At 32.9% G+C, this 16,587-nt stretch overlaps 1 pseudogene across 1 annotated transcript; it reads left to right on the top strand.

Moving 5' to 3' along the window:
• The first annotated feature begins 6,646 nt into the window (after positions 1–6,646).
• On the top strand, positions 6,647–7,392 carry LOC309856588 (actin, cytoplasmic 3 pseudogene; annotated as a pseudogene). Its single transcript has one exon. The product of its transcript is annotated as an actin, cytoplasmic 3 pseudogene (transcript).
• Positions 7,393–16,587: the final 9,195 nt, after the last annotated feature.

Here is a 16,587-nt window from a genome sequence, read left to right as displayed (position 1 = left end):
TCAGCTCAGGTCATGATCTTGGGGTCCATGGGATGGAGTACCACACTGAGCTCTGTGCTCAGCATGAAGTCTGCTTGTCTCTCTCCTGCTTCTCCTCCCACTCATATTATCTCTCTCTCTCATGAACAAATAAACTCTTTAAAAAAATAGGTTAATTGAAATTATCCAGTCAGAGGAATAGAAAGAAAATGGGCAGAGGATGGGCAGGAGGAAGAAGGGAAGAAGGAAGGTCTTAAAAGCTATGTGAAGAAATACTGGCCAAAACCTGCCAAAATATGATAAAATACATAAATCTACAAATTCAAGAAGTTCAGAGAACTTCAAGTAAGAAAAAAACAGAGATATACAGCAAGACACATTATAATCAAATTGCTAAGAACCAAATATGAAGGAGAATTGTCTTTGAGAAACAACTCATTTACAGGAATCTTCAGTAAGATTAGCAATTTATCAACAGAAACCATAAAAGCCAGAGTACACTAGGATAACATATTTACGTGGTGAAATAAACTTCAACAAGAATTCTAATCTCACAAAAAAATACTTAAAAATCAAGTAGAAATTAAGAAATTCCCAGATTAAAAAGAAAAAAAGCTGAACTATTTTTTTTGCATTTTAATTTTTTATTTTTTATAAACATATATTTTTATCCCCAGGGGTACAGGTCTGTGAATCACCAGGTTTACACACTTCACAGCACTCACCAAAGCACATACCCTCCCCAATGTCCATAATACCACCCCCTTCTCCCAAACCCCCTCCCCCCAGCAACCCTCAGTTTGTTTTGTGAGATTAAGAGTCACTTATGGTTTGTCTCCCTCCCAATCCCATCTTGTTTCATTTATTCTTCTCCTACCCACTTAAGCCCCCATGTTGCATCACCACTTCCTCATATCAGGGAGATCATGTTAATAAATATCCCCTAAAAGAAATGCTAAGTGAAATAAGTCAAGCAGAGAATGTCAATTATCTTATGGTTTCATTTATTTGTGGAACATAAGAAATAGCATGGAGGACATTAGGAAAAGGAAGGGAAAAATTAAGGGGAAGATTGGAGGGGGAGATGAGCCATGAGAGACTATGGACCCTAGGAGAAAAACACAAGGTTTTCGAAGGGAGGAGAGTGGAGTGATGTGTGAGCCTGGTGATGTGTATTAAGGAGGGCATGGATTGCATGGGGCACTGGGTGTTATACACAAACACTGAATCATGGAACACTACATCAAAAACTAATGATGTACTGTATGGTGACTAACATAACATAATAAAAAATTAAAATAAATAAAATTTTTAAAAATATTTAAGCTAAAAGTAAAGAACACTAAACATTAACTCAAAGCCATGAAGAGGAATTAAAAAAAAAAAAAAGAAAACACTGGAAAAGTATCTTTTGAGTACTTACTGAAATAGTATTGAATTTGAAATATTATTATTGAATTTTGCATCATAACTCCTTTTTTTGAACCATTTAAAACATAAATTAATAAGATAATTATAAAATGATATTAATAGACACAAGATGTATAAAGATGTAATTTGTTACAGCAGCAACGTGAAAGGAAAAGGATGGAGCTATATAAGAACAGAATTTTTGTATATCATTGAAGTTCATCTTTCATTAATTGAAACAAAATTGTTATAAGTTTAACATGTTAATTATAATCTCTAGAAACAAAACAAATGAATAAATAGGGAAAAAAGGGAGGGAGAGGCAAACCAAGAAACAGATTCTTAACTATAGAGAAAAATATGATGGTTACCAGATGGTAGGTGGATGTGGGATGGATTAAATAAGTGCTGGGGATTAAAGAATGTATTAGTTGTGGGAACACCAGATGTTATATAGAAGTGTTGAATCATTGTATTGTACACTTGAAGCCAATATTACTCTGTAAGTGAACTAACTGGAATGTAAATAGAACCTTTAAAAAATACAGAAAACAAAAACAAAATAATAAAACTAGTCCTTCTGTGTCAATAATTGGTATAAATGAAAATGAATTAAGCTCTCTAATCAAAAGACAGAGACTATAGTCCCAATAGTTTATTCTTGTTTTTATTTCAGTTGCAGGAAATAAAGGAGCCATATCTAGAAAAATGTTGTTATAGCCAACTTCAGAGAAATTACTCCCTTCCCTCCTAAGATTTTTATGGTTTCAGTTCTTGTATTTAAGTCTTTAATACATTTGGGGTTGATTTTTGTGTATGGTGTAAGAAAGTGGTTCAGTTTCATTCTTTTGCATGTAGATGTCCACTTTTCCCAACACCATTTGTTGAAGAGACTTTTTCCCATTGCATAATCTTGCCTCTTTTGCTGAATATTAATTGACCATATAAGCATGGGTTTGTTCCATAGATCTCTATTCTATTCTATTAATCTATGTGCCCATTTTTGTGCCAGTACTATACCATTTTGATTACTGCAGCTTTATGATATAACTTGAAGTCTAAAATTATGTTACATCCAGCTTTGTTTTTCTTTTTCAAGATTGTTTTGGCTATACATAAAAATAAAATGCTTCTGTGCAGCAAAGGAAACAAATAATAAAATTAAAAGAAAATCTACTGAATGGGAGATGTATGTGCAAATGATATATCTGATAAATGGTTAGGATCCAAAATATATAAAGAGTTTATACAACTCAACACCAAAAATCCACAAATAATCAGTTAAAAATAGCCAGAATACATGAACAGATATTTCTCTAAAGAAAAGAGAGAGATGGTCAATTGACCCATGAAAAGATGCTCAACATCCTTCAGCATCAGGGGAATGCAAATCAAAACTGTAATGAGATATCACCTCACACCTGTAAGAATGGTTAAAATAAAAAACAAAAGAACCAAGGTGCCTTTCAAAGGACGAATGGATAAGGAAGATGTGGTCCATATACACTATGGAGTATTATGCCTCCATCAGAAAGGACGAATACCCAACTTTTGTAGCAACATGGACGGGACTGGAAAAGATTATGCTGAGTGAAATAAGTCAAGCAGAGAGAGTCAATTATCATATGGTTTCACTTATTTGTGGAGCATAACAAATAGCATGGAGGACATGGGGAGATAGAGAGGAGAAGGGAGTTGGGGGAAATTGGTACGGGAGGTGAACCATGAGAGACTATGGACTCTGAAAAACAATCTGAGGGTTTTGAAGGGTGGGAGGTCAGGGTACCAGGTGGTGGATATTATAGAGGGCACGGATTGCATGGAGCACTGGGTGTGGTGCAAAAAAAAATGAATATTGTTATGCTGAAAATAAAAAATAAATTAAAAAAAAAGAAAAAAATAAGTGTTGGTTAGACCGTAGAGAAAAGGGGTCCTTGTGCTGGGAATGCAAACTGGTATAGTCAGTATAGAAGACAACACAAAGGTTCCTCAAAAAGTTAAAAATAGAACTACCCAGTTTCAGTTATCACACTACTGGGTATTTGCCCAACAGTAATTCAAAGGGATACATGCAACCTTGTGTTCATTTCAGCATTATTTACAAATCACATGAATGGAATAAAGAAGATTTCAGGCATAAAAAAAAGAATGAAATCTTGGGATTTGCAACAACATGGATGGAGCTAGAGAGGATTATGCTGAGGGAAATAAGTCAGTCATTGAAATACAAGTACCATAAAATTCCACTCATATGTGTAATTTGAGAAACAAAACAATGGAAAAACAAGAGAAAGAGACAAACCAAGGAACAGACTCTTAAATATAGAGAACAAACTGATCATTACTGGGCGGGGGGGAGGCAGGTGGGGAGATAGGTAAAATAGGTAATGGGGATAAAAGAGTAGACGTATTGTTATGAGCACTTAGTAATGTATAGAATTGTTTTGTACACCTGAAACTAATATAACACCGAAATTAACTCTAATGGAATTAAAATAAAAATGATGTAAAAATTAAGTGGACATGTTATGAGAAAAATTAAATGAAATATCATATGTAGTGTTCTTTAAATATAGTCTGACACATAGTAGTTTCCCAGTAAATGATTGCTATGAAAACAATAAATACATAAAAAATATAGACTGGCAGAATGGGTAAAAAACCTATAATTAAATTTTGTGAAGTTTAGATAGACTCATTTTAGGTCCAATAAATGAAATATATTACTTGAAAGATTACAAAAAATTTCAATTAAAAACTTAAGACACAAAGAAGGATATTAAATAGTAATAGAATTGTATTTTTATCAAGAACATAAAAAATATGGGGGCGCCTGGGTGGCTCAGTGGATTAAGTCTCTGCCTTCGGCTCAGGTCATGGTCTCAGGATCCTGGGATCGAGCCCCGCATAGGGCTCTCTGCTCAGCAGGAGCCTGTTTCCCCTTCTCTCTCTCTGCCTGCTTCTCTGCCTACTTGTGATTTCTGTCTGTCAAATAAATAAATAAAATCTTTAAAAAAAAAAAAAAAAAAAAAAAAAAAGAACATAAAAAATATGAACAAATAACGCCTAACAACTGAGTCCCCAAATATATGAAGAAAAAACTGCCATAAGTGAAGAGAAAAATACACAATTCTACAATAGTTGAAGACTTCAACACTCCATTTTCAATAGTGCATAGAACAACCAGAAGATAAATAAAAGAAAAAGAAGACTTAATGCTATAAACCATGTATATCTAACAGACTAAACCAAACACTATATCCCCCAACAGCTGAATATACTTTCAAGTTCACATGAAGCATTCTCCTAAACCACATGTTAGGCAATAACCAGCCTAAATAAATTTTAAAGTTTGAAATCATATAAAGTATATTTTGCAACTATAATCAAAGAAACAAAAAGAAAAAAAAATCAATGACAGAATGAAAACTTTAAGATTCACAAGTATATACTTTGGCAATAACTTTTTAGATACAACATTAAAGATGTTATCCATCGAAGAAATAATTGATAAGCTTGACTTTATTAAAATTAAAACCTGTGTTGTGGAAGACAATATTAAGAGAATGAAAAGACAAGGCACAGACTAAGGTAAAATATATGCAAAACACATATCTGATAAAGGACTATTATCTAAGACATATGAAGCACTCTTAAAACTCAACAAAAAGAAAACAAATACCTCAATGAAAAATAAGCAAAAGTCCTGAATAGACACCTGCTTAAAAAATATAGATATGGCAAATAACAATTTTTAAAAAATGCTTCACATAATTTGTCATTGGGAAAATGCAAAGGAAAGCCACAATGAGATACCAGTACACACCTATTAGAATGGCCAAAATCCAAAGCACTGACAACACCAAATGCTGATGAGAATATGGTATAACAGAGCTCTCATTCATTATTGGTGGAAATGTAAAATAGTACAATCACTTTGAAAGAGAGTTTGAAATGAATACCATTATACTGAAAATAAAAAATAAATTAAAAAATAAAGAAAAAAAAAAGAAAGAGAGTTTGACAAATTATTGCAAAACTAAACATGTTCTTACTACATAATCCAGCAGTTGTACTCCTGAATACTTATCCAATGGAGTTCAAAACATACATGTGCACAAAACTTTGCACATAAAACTTTATAGCAACTTCATTAGTGATTGCCAAATCATGTGAGCAACTAAGATGTCCTTCAGTATGTGAGTGGATAAATAAACTGGCCCATCCAGAAACTAGAAGAGCATTTCATGCTAAAAATATATGAGTTATCAATCTATGTACAGAAGATTTTTTGGATACTAAAACTATTCTGTATGGCACAACAATGGCTGATACATATCATTAAAAGTTTGTCAAAACCCATAGAATGTACAAAACCAAGACTGAATCTCTATGTAAACCATGGACTTCGATTGAAATTTTTTCAATGTAGGTTTATTGATTATGACAAATGTACTACTGTGGTGCAGAATGTCAGAAGTAGAAGTGATTGGGGACAAAGTGGGAGACAGGGAAATATAAGTACTCTGTGTTTTCCATTTAATTTTCTGTGAACCTAAAATTACTCTAAAAATAAAGTTTCTAATTTAAAAAATCCAAATAAAGAAAATCTCATTAAATAAATGGTTCATTTGTGAATTATAACAAACATTTAAAGAAAAATTAACACCAATCCTACTCAAATTCTTCCAAAAACAAATGATTGGGGAGCACTTGCTAATCTATTCTATGAAGCTATATTTTCATAAAAGTTGAAGGACTCACATTTCATAGCCTTCTACAAAGCTATAGTAATCAAAACACTGTGGTGCTGGCATAAAGTTAGATGTATAGAACAATCGAATAGAATAGGAAGTCTGAAAGGAAATAATATATCTATGGGTGATTGATTTTCAATAATGGTATCAAGACCATTAAATAGGAGAATTTTATCTTCAAAACCGTAAGATAATAACTGTGTATACATTTTAAAAAACATGGATTTATATCCCTCATTATACACAAATACAAAAATCACTCAGTTAAATCTATGAGAATGAGAGATATACTCCAGAAAGCTGGAGTATCTATGTTAATTTCAGACAAAGCAGAATTCAGAGCAAAGAAAATTATCAGGAATAAAGAGGGACATTGCATAATGAGAAAGTGGTCAATTCTCCAAGAAGGCATAAAAATCTTATTTATGTGCCTAAAAACAGAGTGACAAATTATTAGAGGCAATCAAAAGACATTGAATGGCTGGAATGATTTTATAAACATGTACAAGGCTGGCTTCATAGCCCATGAAGAGCCCAGGGCTGTCTTCCTCTCCATTGTGGGGCATCCATGGTACCAAGGCATGAAGGTGGACATGGGCCAGAGGACTTCTACATGTTTGATGAGGCCCAGAGCAAGAGGGACTTCCTGACCCTGAAGTATCTTACTGAGTATAGTAATTGTCATTGGGAAACAATGGGAAACAATTGGGATGACATGGAGATCTGGCACCACACCTTCTACAATTAATTGCATGTGGCCCCAAGCAGCACCCCATGCTACTAACCAAGGTCATCCTGAACCCCAAGGCCAACTATGGGAAGATGACACAGATCATGTTTGTGACCTTCAGTATCCCAGTCATGTAGGTGGCCATCCAGAACATGCTGTCCCTGTACTCTTCTTGCTATGCCACTGACATTGTGATGATCTTTGATGACTAGGCCACCCACACTGTGCTTATGTACAAGGGGATACACCCTTCTCCATGCCATCCTGCATCTGGAACTGGCTGGCTAGGACCTGATGGACTACCTCATAGAGATCCTCACGGAGCATGGCTACAGCTTCACCACCACTGTTGAGCAGGAAATCATGTGTGACATCAAGGAGAAATTGTGCTGTATTTCCCTGGACTTTGAGCAAGAGTTGGCTACCGTGACTTCCAGCTCCTTCCTGGAGAAGAGTTAAGAGGTGCCAGATGGACAGATTGTGACCATTGGCAATGTGCAGTTATATTCCTCCTAGCTAGACACTCTTCCAGCCGACCTTCCTGGGCATGGAATCCTGTGGTATCCATAAAACTATCTTCAATTCCATCATGAGGTGTGATGGAAACATCCATAAGGACCTCAATACCAACAAGGTTCGGTCTGGTGGGACCACATATACCCTAGCCTCACTGACAGGATGCAGAAGATCATTGCCTTGGCACCTAGCACAATGAAGATCAAGATTATCACACCCCCTGAATACAAGTACTCTGTGTGGATCCCTAGCTTCATTCTGGGCTTACTATCCACCTTCCAGCAGATATGGATAAGCAAGCAGGATTACAAGTAAGGCCACTTCATTATCCAGTGCAAATGCTTTTAGGCAGACTGTTACTTTAATCACAACTTTTCTTAACAAAACCTAACTTGTTCAGAGAATGAGATGAGATTGGCATGGCTTCATTTGTTTTGGTCTTTGATTTATTTTAGATTTATTTTTGTGGGTTTTTTTGTTTGTTTGTTTGTTTGTTTGTTTTGGTGATTTACTCAGGATTTAAAGACTAGAACAGTGACGGTGACAGCAGGTAGTTAGGGAGAGCATCTCCAAAGTCCTACAGTGTGACCAAGGGCTTTGGACATTTTAAAAAAAATTTTTTTTCAGTGTTCCAAGATTCATTGTTTATGCACCACACCCAGTGTTCCATGCAATACATACCCTCCTTAATACCCATCACCAGACTCATCTAACCCCCACATCTCCTCCCTTCCAAAACCTTCAGTTTGTTTCTCAGTGTCCATAGTCTCCCATGGTTCATCTCCCCTCCAATTTCCCCCAATTTCACTTTTCCTTTCCTTCTCCTAATGTCCTCTGTGTTATTCCTTGTGCTCCACAAGTAAGTGAAACCATATGATAAGTGACTCTTTCTGCTTGACTTATTTCACTCAACATAATCTCCTCCAGACCCGTCCATGTTGATGAAAAAGTTGGGTATTCATTCATTCTGAAGGAGGCATAAGACTCCATTGTGTATATGGACCAGAACTTCTTTATCCATTCATCTTTTGAAGAGCATCTTTGTTCTTTCCACAGTTTGGTGACTGTGGCCATTGCTGTTATGAACATGGGGGTACAGATGGCCCTTCTTTTCAGTACATCTGTATCTTTGGGATAAATACCCAGTAGTGCAATTGCAGGGTCATAGGGTAGCTCTATTTTTAATTTCTTAAGGAACCTCCACATTGTTTTTCAAAGTGACTGCACCAACTTGCATTCCCATTAACAATGTAAGAAGGTTCCCCTTTATCCACATCCTCTCTGGCACTTGTTGTTTACTCTCTTGTTAATTTTGGCCATTCTAACTGGTGTAAGTGGTATCTCAATGTAGTTTTGATTTGAATATCCCATGACGACGATTTTGTCATGTGTCTGTTAGCCATTTGTATACCTTCTTTGAAGAAGTGTCTGTTCATATCTTCTGCCCGTTTTTTTATTTGATTATCTGTTTTCTGTGTGTTCAGTTTGAGGAGATCTTTATAGATATTGAATATTAGCCCTTTGTAGTGTCTTTGTAATATCTTCTCCCATTTCATGGGTTGCTGTGTTCTTTTTATAAAATAGTCACTCTAAGTATCATGAGATTCTGTTACAGGAAGTCCCTTGCCTTACCAAAAGCCACTCCATTCCTCCCTCAGATAGAAAGGCCAGTACTTGTGGAGTTCACACAGGAGAGGATGATAGCATTGCTTTTGTGTGAATTATTTAGTCCATTTTAATAAATCTTCACTTTAATATTTATTCCTTATTTTTTTTAAAGGTCTGCCATTATGGCTCCCATATATACCCCCACACACAACTTGAGATGTATGAAGACTTGTGGTCTCCCAGGGAGTAGGGTTGAGGCATGGATGTGGCCAGGGCTTACATGCACATTCAGTTACTGACTTGAGACCAGTGCAATAAAGTTGCATACATTATAGAAAAGACAAAAAACGAGACCTAACTATATGCTATCTATAAGAGACTCACTTGAGTTTTAAGGGTATATATATATATATATATATACACACACACACACACACACACACACACACATATATATATGTACATATATATATACCTATATACATTTATATAGGTGCATATAGGTATATATATGTATATGTGTGTGTATATATATGTATATGTATATATGTATGTGTATATGTATATATAAAAATGTATATAGGTACATATATACATATATATTTTTATGTTTATATATTTATATATGTATATATGTGTATATATGCATATGTATATATATAAATGTATATAGGTACATATAGATATATATGTGTGTATATATATATATATATATTTAACTCAAAGTGAAGGGATGGAAAAAGATAACCCATGTAAATGATAACTAAAAGACAACAAAGGTAGCCATATTTATATCAGACAATGTATACCTCAAGTCAAAAACTATAACAGGAGATAAGACCATTATAATATGATAAAAGAATAAAATACACCAAGATCATAAAACAGTTGTAAATATATGTGCATTCAATATCAGTGATGCTAAGTATATTAAACAAATACTAATGGAATTGAAGGGAGAAATAGAAAATACAATAATGTTAGAACGTTTAATACCCCATTTTCAAAAATGTATAGATCATCCAGACAAAAAATCAGTAAGGAAACATTGGACTTCAACCATACTTTAGCTCCTGTAAACCTAGTAAATATAAAGATCATTCCTTCCAACAGCAGTAGAAAACACATACTTATTAAGTACTCATGGAACATTCTCTGGCACAGATAATGTGTTAGCTCATAAAACAAGTCTTAGCAAATTTAAAAAGATTTAAATCATCCCTACTCTCTTTTGTAACCACAACAGTATGAAACTAAAATTCAATAACAGAAATAAAGCTTGAAAATCTGTAAATATGTGGAAAGTGAATAACAAATTTCTGAATAATCAGTAGTTCAAAGAAGAAACCTAAGGGAAACTTAAAAAAAAAGTTTGAAACAAAATTGGAAAAAAAACATTTCAGAACTCATGGGATATGCCATAAAGAATTCTAGGAGGGAAGTTCATAGCAATAAATGCATATGCTAAGAAAAAATAAATATCTCAAATAAACGATCTAAATTTATACCTCAAGGAACTAGAAGAATAAACTAAACCCAAAGTTAGCATAGAAAGAAAATAACATGTAAAGCAGAAATAAATGAAATAGAAAATAAGAAAATAGTATAAGGGGGCGCCTGGGTGGCTCAGTGGGTTGCGCCGCTGCCTTCGGCTCAGGTCATGATCTCAGGGTGCTGGGATCTAGTCCCGCATCGGGCTCTCTGCTCAGCGGGGAGCCTGCTTCCCTGTCTCTCTCTGCCTGCCTCTCCATCTACTTGTGATTTCTCTCTGTCAAATAAATACATAAATAAGATCTTTAAAAAAAAAAAGAAAGAAAACAGTATAAGTTGGCTAACTGCATTTAAATTTTATAAAAAAAAAAAGAAACAGAAAATATCAAAGAAACTGAGGTGTCTTATTAAAAAATAAACAAAACTGACAAACCTATAGATACATGTAACAAGAAAAAAGAGGAATCAAATAATAAAATACAAATAGGAGAGATGTTACAACAGAAATACAGAGCATCATGAGAGACTGTTACGAAAACTTTTATACCACCAAATTAGACAACATATGTTCCTGGAAATGTGCTATCTACCTGGACTGAAACACAAAGAAAAGAAAATCTGAACAGACTAATAATAAGTAAGGAGATTCAATCAGTAATCAAAATCTTCCCAAGAAAGAAAAGCCCAGGAATTTACAGGTGAATTCTACCACACTTAAAGAACAACTGATGTCAATCCTTCTTAAATCTAAAAATATGAAGAAATATTCATCTTACAAAGCCAGCATTACCTTGATACCAAGTCAGATAAGGGCACTAAAAGAAAAGAAAACTATGTGTCAATATCCCTGGTGAATATTGATGCAAAAATTTTCAACAAAACATAGAAACAAATTCAAGGGCACTTTGAAAGGATCATACAAAAATATGAAAATAAAATGAAAGCATCATAAAACATGATCAAGTGAAATTTATCTCCAGATGGAAGAATGATTTAATGCACATAAATCAAAAAGTGTGATATACCACATTAATAGAATGAAGGATAAAAAACATATGATCATCTCAATAGGTGAAGAAAAACCTATTTTATAAAAAAGAACATCCTTTCATGATAAAAATTCTAATAAAATAGTTATAGAAATAATATACATTAAAATAATAAAGACCAAATAGGAGAAGCCCACAGCTAACATCATACTTCTTAGTAAAAAGCTTAAAGTTTTAATCCTAGGATCAGGAGCAATATAATGGTGCCCACTTTCACCACTTCCATTCAACATGGTATTGGATGTCCTGCACACACAATTAAGAAAAAAAAAACTAAAAGTGTTCAAATGAGAAAAGGCTTAGTTAAATTGTCTTTCCAGTTTACATAATCTTAAATATGCAAAACCTTAAAAATTTAAAAAAAGTGTTAGGACTAACAAATAAATTCAGTAAAGCACAAACAATATATATAATCATTTCTATTTCCATATACTATCAATGAACTAACTGAAAATAAAATTTTTAAAAAAAATTATATTTTTAATAACATTAAAAAGAATAAGATACTTAGTAATAAATTTAACATTACAGGTTAACAATCTGTGTACTGAAAACTATAAGACGTTTATGAAAGAAATGAAAGAAGACACAAACAGATGGAAATACATTCCATGTTTATGGATTGAAAGTATTAATTTGGTTAAATTCTCTATGCTACCCAAAGCAATCTACAAAGTCAATGTAATTCTTATGGCACTTTTTACAGAAGCAAGAAAAAGCATCCTAAAATTCATATGCTACCACAAATGACCCTGAATAGCTGAAGCAATCTTGAGAAAAAACAAATTTGGAGACATCACACTAACTTATTTCAAACTTTATTACAAAGCTATCAAAACAGTATGGTGATGGCATAAAAACAGACACACAAACCAATGGAACAAAATTGGGAGCCCAGGAATAATTCCACACATATGTAGTCAATTAATGTTTGTCAAGGCTGATGAAAATGTATAATAGGGAAAGGGTAGTCTCTTCAATATTATTGGCAAAACTGGATAACCACATGCAAAAGAATGAAATGAATCCTTAACAAAAATTAACTCAAAATGGATTAAAGACTTAAGTGTAGTACCCAAACCCATAAACTTCTGAAAGAGACATAGAGAAAAAAACTACTTGACATGGGTCTTGGCAATGAATTTTTGAATATGACACCAAAAGCACAGGCAACAAAAGAAAAAAAATCAACCATGGCACTACATAAAACTAAAAAGTTTTCTACAGTAAAGGCAACAAATTAAAAGGCCATCTTTTGAATGGAAAAAATATATTTACAAACTGTATATCCATGATAAGAGGATAATATCCAAAGTATATTAGGAACACCTATGACTCAATAGCAAAAAATCAAATACCACAATTTAAAAATTGGCAAAGTGAATACATATTTCTACAAATAAGACCTACAAATGGCCACCAGTTATATGTAAAGGTGTTCAACATTACTAACCATCAGGGAATCAAAATCACAATGAGAAATTTCCTTACACTTGTTAGAATGTCTATTATCAAAAACACAAGAGATAAGTTTTGGCAAGTGTGTAGAGAAAATGGAAGCCTTGTGCAGTTTGTGAGGATGTATATTAGTACAGTCATTATGGGAAACAGTATGTATGTTCCTCAAAAAATTAAAAGTAGAGATACCATATGATCTAGCAATCCCACTTCTGGGCATATAGCCAAAGGAAATTAAATCAGGATCTCAAAGAGGTATGTCATTCTCATGTCTACTTCAGCATGAGCAATGTTATTAACAATATTAATAATAACGATGGTATGAATAACAGTGCTGATATGGAGACAACCTAAATGCCTGTTGTTGATAGATAAATTGACAAAGAAAATATTATATACATAAATATAATATATATTGTAATATATATCTATGTATCTATGCATTTTATATTATTATTACATCTCTTCTACAGTATGTATTTATTATATATTCCATGTAATGTATATATCTATTACAATATGTATCTATATGCATCTATAATACATATAATTGAATATAATTTAGTAATAAAAAGAAGAAAATCCTGCCATTTGTGATAACACGGATGAACCTGGAGAAAACTATGCTAAGTGAAATAATCCAAACACAGAAAGACAATACTGTATCATGGAATACTCATAGGTGGAATCAACAAAATCAAACACCTAAAACCAGAGAGTCAAGGTGGGGTTGTCAGGTGTCGTGGGGGAAACGGAGAGATAGAGGTCAAAGGATACAAAATTTCATTTATAAGATGAATAAATTCCAGGAGTGTAATTACATCATGGTCCTTACAGTTAAAAACATTGTATTATATTCTTGAAATTTGTTAAGAAAAATCTTAAGTCTTCTTACCACACACAAAAAAGAAAACTATATGAGTTGATGAATGTATTAATTAGCTTAATGGTGATAATCATCTTACAGTATATATGTATATTAAACCAAAATTTTGTTTATCTTAAAAGAGGTAGGATTATACAGCCTAAATATATACAATTTTGATTGTCAATCATATTTCATTAAAGCTGAAAGAAAATAAAAATATTTAAATTGGACTCATTCCTTAAATAATTTATATAAATTTCCAAATAACATAATGAACAAAAATTGAAAAAGACAATATCATTTTTAGGAATATAGGATTTATTTAAGAAGATGAATGAGAAAAAATTATGAAAAGGCAAAATAATGGTTGCTACATTCCCTAGAGATATGCAGATTCCAAACTCATTCTCTGAAGGCTTGGTATCCTCATATATAAAACTTAAAAGGACTAAAAAGAAATTCTTTTTGTACCAAAATCACTTAGGATCTAATTTAATGTTCTTAAATAAAATATTATATCACCAATTATAACCACATTTTAATAATATTTCTCCACATTAATTGAATAAAGGAAAAATATGCTTGCCTTAATAGATGCTGGAATTACATTTTATAAATTTCACTGTTTCTTATTTTTAAATAAAAAATATTTCTAAATTTTGGGGCACCTGGGTCGCTCAGTGGGTTAAAGCCTCTGCCTTCAGCTCAGGTCATGGTCCCAGAGTCCTGGAATTGAGCCCCACATCCGGCCCTCTGCTCAGCGGGGAGCCTGCTTCCTCCTCTCTCTCTCTCTCTCTACCTGCCTCTCTACCTGCTTGTGATCTCTGTCTGTCAAATAAGTAAATAAAATAATTAAAAATAATTTCTAAATTTCAAAATTTTTTATAACTTTCACAAGTTTCCAGTAAATATTATACTTAATTGAGAAATGTGTGATTTTGTAAATAAAGCAATAAGAAATATATAAGCATGCATATCACACTAATACTCCAATACTACTTACTATTTCACTAAGTAATGAAAAATAAATAAACGTTTTATACTAGAAAGAGACAAAATTATTGCTTTTTGCAATTGTGATCATCTACTTAAAAAATCTAATAGAATGATTACAAAATATTTTAGAATTGATAAGATAGTCCAGAAAAATGTGAAATATGAGATTATCATTAAAAAGTACATAGATTATTTATGCTTTAGCAGTGGTCAATTTGAAAATATTATAGATACATCTCCTACTCATAACACTACAAAACCATAAAAATGTGAGACTAAATCTAAGATTAAGTTTGAATGACCCAAATAAAAAACAATCTATGAAGTTTTTTCCACAGTAAATAGAAAGTTATGGGACATTCCTACACTGGAAGATTTATTATTATCAAATTAAAAACTCTACATATAAATATATGAATTAAATATAATCATAATAAATTTTAGAATGCATTATATAGAAAATAACAGACTGATTCATAATTTGTATAAAAAAGAAGATGGCAGAAATGCTAGTGATAGTGAAGATAAAAATAGTGTAGGTCTGTAATAAGTGTCATTATATATTATAAATACACAGTTTAAAAAGCAGTTGAGTTTCAAACTTCAAGTTAGAAATAACATTAGAAATTTAGCTATTTTTAACTCCTCTCCTTTCTTTTGAAATTTATCCCCCAAAATAGTAATAGATAACAATCTATCATCAATTAAAACAATGGCACAAACTGACATAACATACAAAACATCTATGCAATTGAAAGCAAAATGAGAGACAATATTTACATCCGAATAAATTTTGGCTGTAAATCCAAATAAATGTTATTCAAATAAAATTTTATATTTATAGTATGATGCATCTTTCTCCAAAAGTAAAATTCAGAGTTATGGTAAACATATGCAACAATAATCTGGATAAATAAAAATCCAAATAAATAAATAAACTTTGGAATATGAGCAATACTAAAGGAGAAATGGGGATTGTTTCTACAGATCAGAATTTTATGGAAGAAAAAGTAAAGGATGTGGAGGTGAGGGAGAAATCATACCAATGGAATATTGTGTGTGTGTGTGTGTGTCTGTTTGTCTGTATTTATTACTTAGTTTCCCCGGTGAAAGAGTGGTGAGCAATGGTGGCAATTTGAAGAAGAGAGGATAATTAGAATTCTCCAGGTCGCAATATAGAGAAATATTCACTTAACAGGTTTCCACATTATTTCTGAAGGTCTAAATTTGATGAGAAGATTTTCCCCAAGGGAGTAAACACAAATTTGGTAAATAGGTCAATAAACACAAATTTAAGTAAGGGTTGTCCTAGAATCACAAGTCTCTCATGATAGGAGAAAGGAGACAATGAAGTAAGTATTACTGTGTTAATTTCTTCATCTTTAATAATAGTCAATAAATAATATGTAGAGTTGAAACATGTAGTTAAAATTGGCCCAGAGCCTGAAAACAAAGTCGGTGGGGGGAGACAAGATGTCAGAGAAGTAGGAGTACCTACCAAAGAACTCTGATCACCCATGAAATCACCCAAGATTAGAATTATACACTTCTGGATATCTACGAGGGCAGAAGATGTCAGTGTGCAGGTAAAGCGGAGTGGAAACATCAGACTAATATTGGAAGTTAAACAAAAGGGGGAGGGAGTCACCAGAAGTGACCCATTGGAAAGTAATACCCCAATACAAGAGTGCCCTGTGATTGGGGAACAGCATTAATTTGGAGTCT

Source organism: Mustela nivalis (genome assembly GCF_964662115.1).
Source record: "Mustela nivalis genome assembly, chromosome: X".
In the NCBI taxonomy this organism is placed as follows: domain Eukaryota; kingdom Metazoa; phylum Chordata; class Mammalia; order Carnivora; family Mustelidae; genus Mustela; species Mustela nivalis.
This window is presented reverse-complemented; position numbering and strand designations above follow the sequence as displayed.